Genomic DNA, 5,219 nt, shown 5'->3' on the forward strand with positions numbered 1-5,219 from the left:
CAATATTTGACGTAGTTACGGCAATCAGCTTCCATGGTGGTCCAGTAGTAACCTAGCCGCATGATTTTCTGCATAAGCATCATTGCACTCATGTGAGGGCCACATTCTCCGACGTGAACCTCTCCCATGACTTTTTTGGCTTTCTGATAGTCAATGCAAAGGAGGAGAATTTCTTGGGGTGTTCTTTTGTAGAGTTGATTTTGGTTTATCACGAATTGTGATGCAAGTAAACGGATGGCTCTTTGTCCTCTTTGATCAGAGTTGGGAGGGAATTCGTTTTTGGTTTTTTAGTTGAGGATGGCTTGGTACCAAGGTTCATCATGGCTTTCCTCGTCGTTGATAATGGCACAAATGTGAGCTGGCTCGCTCCTTCTCTCGGCACATAGGGGCATCGATGTCATGTCGTCAGGTATGTTAACGAGCTCGGCAAGATTTGCTAGGGCATCAGCAAATTGATTTTCCTCTCGCTTCCGATGGAAGTAGTCGAATTAGTCGAAGAATTCGGCCTCTTGATTGATCTTTGCTCGGTAGGGAGCTAAGCTGTCAGGTCGGATTTTCCATGATCCGGACACCTGATTGATGATGAGCGAGGAATCGCCGTGGACCCTCAGCCTCTTGATGCCAAGTGTGATGGCTGCTTGTAGGCCGATGAGGCATGCTTCATATTCAGCGGCATTGTTGGTGATGGCAAAGTCTAGCTTGACCGAGATCGGAACATGTTCTCCCTCCGGTGATATTAGAAGGATCCCTACCCCGAAGCCTCTCAGATTAGATGCACCATCGAAGTATAGGTCTCATGCGTCGGAGTTGGAACAAAGGATGTCTTCGTCAGGAAGTGACCATGTGTCGGTCGTTGGATCCTCGTTGACGGGATTTTCTGCTAGGAAATCGGCAACTGCTCTTCCCTTGATAACCTTGAGGGGTACAAACTTGAGATCAAACTCGGACAGCATGAGTGTCCACCTAGACAGCCTTCCGTTTAGTACGGGGTTTTCGAAGATATATTTGACCGGGTCCATCTTGGAGTAGATGTGGACCGTATAGCTGAGCATGTAATGCCGCATCTTCTTTGTTGACCATACTAGGGCAAGGCATGTCTTTTCCAGTTGGGTATACCTCGTCTCGTACTCAATGAACTTTTTGCTGATGTAGTAGATGGCTCGTTCTTCGCCGCCGACTGTTTGTGCTAGCATTGCTCCCATGGCTGTGTTGGTAACAGTTAGGTATAGGGATAAAGGAATCCTTGGTTGAGGTGGCATGAGGACAGAAGGTTTGGATAGGATTTCCTTTATCCTGTCGAAGGCCTTCCGACAGTCGTCGTCCCAATCGGTTTGATCGGAGGCACGAAGCTTTTTTAATATTGGTTCACAAATCATAGTGAGTTTGGCAATGAAGCGGCTGATGTATTTAACCTGACCGAGAAATCCCCGAATCTCCTACTCGTTCTTAGGCCGAGGCATTTGTTGAAGGGCTTTGATTTTGGTTGGATTAATCTCAATGCCTCTTTTGCTGACGACATGTCCCTAGAGTTTTCCGGAGGTGACCTCGAATTCACACTTTTGAGGATTTAGTCTCATGTTATATTTCCGCAGACGAGCGAAGAATTTCCAGAGGGCATTGATGTGGCCGTCCCGTTCCTTTGATTTGACAATCATGTCATCGACATATACCTCTACCTCCTTGTGCATCATATCATGTAGGAGAGTGGTAGCGGTTCTTTGATAGGTTGCCCGGGCGTTGATGAGACCTAAAGGCATGACCGTGTAGCAATATGTACCATACTGTGTAGTGAATACTGTCTTGTGCATGTCTTCCTCAGCCATTTTAATCTGGTTGTACCCAGCATACCCGTCCATGAATGATAGGAGAGCATGCTCGGCAGTGTTGTCCACCAGAATGTCAACATGTGGCAAAGGGAAGTCGTCCTTTCAACTCGCCTTGTTCAGATCCCTGAAGTCGACGCAAACCCGAATTCTTCCGTCTTTCTTTGGTACGGGCACAATGTTGGCCACCCAATCAGAGTATTCAGACACTTTGATGAAACCAGCCTTGAACTGTTTATCCACTTCTTCCTTGATTTTTAGGGCCTATTCAGGACGCATCCGGCGTAGCTTCTGCTTCATAGGTTTAGCTCCGGGTTTAATGGGTATCCGGTGGTATGCGATTTCTCTGCCAATCCCAGGCATATCTCTGTAGGACCAGGCGAACACGTCCTTGTATTCGTGGAAGAGCTCAATGAACTGTTGTCTTTTCGAGGGGTCCAGGGTTGTCCCTATCTTAAGTTCTTGAGGTTTGTTGTCGGTTCCTACGTTAATAGGTTCAGTCTCCTCAATGATGGGGGGTTCTGGTTTCCCGTTTGTCAAGTTCTTTGGCTAAGTGAGGTGGGTAGTCACTCAAGTCAGATTCCTCGTAGTCATTCAGAATTGCATTGCAGTTAAAATGAGACGAGTCATAAGCAAACTAATCGTCCATTAAGTTGACACGAGCGAAAAGCTCGGAGAGGACAAACATTTCGTGGTCCGTCAGAGGCGACACAACAGAGGAGGTAGCCCCTGTAACAGGCTCCAGGTTGTCACATTTCATGAGAGTGGGGGTGATCCTAGTAGACTCAGCCTCTGAATCAGCCACGACTTTGTGATAAAACACTGGGAAGGGGACCTCGACTGGGACATCAGGAGTGTTAGGAGCTATGACAGACTCTGACTCTGACTCAGACTCAGATCCTTCTTCACTTCCCTCCTTGAACATAGGGCCTTCTCTAGTTGTTATCTTGAGAATGCGGCCTTGGCGATCGGTCCACTTGACGGTCTTCCTCCAGCCTTGGGTAACTTTCTCCGGGTCAGTATCGGAGATCAAGGCGGTTGGGTCAAATTGATTGTCCTTCAGGGCGATGTTGATGAGGTCCTCATAGTCGAGGTGCTTGATGTTATCTTCCTCGAAGAGGAGTGTGACAGCTTGTCCGTCAAGGCATGGTGACGGCTTGGACTCAGTTGATGCAGCTTCGATGTTGTCGGGGATAAAGTAGCAGTCATGGAAGACTTCCACTCCCGGGTACCTAGCCCTGGCTACAAAGTCATAGATTGGCTCCGGAAAGCCATAGTAGAACTCGGACTCTCCCTCGGGGACATAGTATCCATTGAGAGTCAGATGATAGGGATGGAGGATGACCCCGTGCTTCTTGTGTTTTCGGACTAGGAGGTTCATCTCCTGGATATCTTCGTCGGTAGGTTCGTATTCCAACCAAAGGGAATGTTGGGGACCTTAGCCTATTTCAAGGGAGGCAACGGGTTCTGGTAGGGACGTTCGGACCGGGTAAGATGTCCGATTTCTTTCGCCCGCTTCTCCTTCAGTGGGATGATATAGACATCCTCAACATCATCTCTCCATATGCCGTTAATTTTGGAGTCTCGAGGGTACCTTAGAGGGGTATTCCTCGGTGGGCAGTTCTTGTGAAGGATACTTTTGTGAGGGTGGTTTTTGTGAGGGTGATTTTTATGGGGGTAGTTATTGTGGGGGTAGTTATTTTGAGGGTGATTATTTTGAGGGTGATTTTTGTGAGGTCTATGTCAGAATGGTCGTGGGAGCAATCCATCTTGGTGTGGGTAGTTTTTAATGCTTGGGGAATTCTCCCTCGGGCGCGGTGGTGGAGGATTGAAGATGAGCCGACGGTAGGCGTCGTCAAGTCAGGTGATTCTCTCGGAGAGGCTGGCTATGGCCTCCTCAACTTGTTGAAACATAGTGAGCATAGTGGCAGCACTAAACACAAACACTCCGTCTGAAGGATCTTTTTCCAAAGCATTCACTTCGTCATCAATTGGCAGGATGAGGTGAGAGGAGTCTAAAGTCGGCTCATCGTTAGAGATGGCGTGGATTCCAAGTGGATTCGTTTTGTTGTTCGGTTTAGTTGGTGGGGGTATAGGCAAATCCCCTTTCTCAATCATGTCTTGAATGAGGTGCTTGAGTTTGAAGCAGGCTTCGGTATCATGCCCTTTCCCCTGGTGGTACTGACAGTAGGCACTGGGGTTCCAGAACCGGGACTTCTTGGCATCGGTTGGATCCGGGGTGGGTCCGATCGGTCGTAACTTCCCCTGGTCCATGAGCCTCTTCAAGGCACTTGCATAAGTCGACCCTATGTTGGTGAACACTCTCTGGGGGCGCTCAGTTCTTTTAGCAGATGGTTCAACGAGGTTAACCTCATCGATCTTGTTCTTTAAGGATTTCTTGAACTTTCAAGAATGGAAGAAAGTTTGTTCTTTTGTTGGTCCGGTTTATCCTATTGAGGTAATCCAATTTTACTCTTCCGTCTCCGTAAAAAATAACATGTTGCATGCGATGGTGAATGATTCCGAAGTCAAAATCTCCCTTGCCGATTTTTGTACTCTGTTTTCGGTCCCTGATGATGGGATCGAAATAAATCCGAGTGCGGAATGGGGAGATGTGACGGAGGAAGAAAAGCTTAAAATTAAGAAGTCTTTTGATGTTGATGCTACGGGGTCAAGTAATATGCTTGCGGGGTCGTTCACTCCAAAATTGAAATTCTTTCTTAATTTTCTTTGGAACACGGTTGTTCCAAGGAGGGGTGGTCGTGATAAATTATCAAGCTATGAGATGGTATTGATGTCTAAGTGGCTTGAAGGGTCCAAATCTAGTCTCCCTCATCTCGTATTTCATAAAATCGTTCAAACAAGTATTTCCGTCACCGAAGAGAAGTTTCATACTACTTTGGATTTGTCGTATGGTATGTGGGTCTCTCGGCTTTTGGAACAAAAAGGGGCTATTGGGTCTAATAGCTATGGTGTAATGGTGAAAGATGAGATGTATGACACTCATCTTAAATTTATGAAGATTGGTGCAATTGGACCCGATTTTGTGTTTTTAGCAAAAGGAAATATGGTGGAGAAATCGTCGGATGTGGTGTCGGTTGTTGAACAAAGGTTGGAGTTGTTTATGGCAAGTATTTGTAAAAAAATGAATGCACAAAATAAGATGGTTGCGGAGTTGGTCTCGGGTTTGGGACAAGACACGAATGGGGCTTCGGGTTCGAAGGGTTCGGATCTTGCCGAGGTCTTGTCTTATTTGCATGGGTTAGAAGCTAGGGTTGATGCTATGGCTAAGGATGCGGCTAGGGCAGCCAAAGAGTGTGTTCTTCATTCCGGGTCATTGGCTAACTTAGCTAGTCAAGGTGGGGCAATATGGCGTGAAGGGGAGGCCATGCATGA

Source organism: Silene latifolia, chromosome 9 (assembly GCF_048544455.1).
Source record: "Silene latifolia isolate original U9 population chromosome 9, ASM4854445v1, whole genome shotgun sequence".
Taxonomy (NCBI): domain Eukaryota; kingdom Viridiplantae; phylum Streptophyta; class Magnoliopsida; order Caryophyllales; family Caryophyllaceae; genus Silene; species Silene latifolia.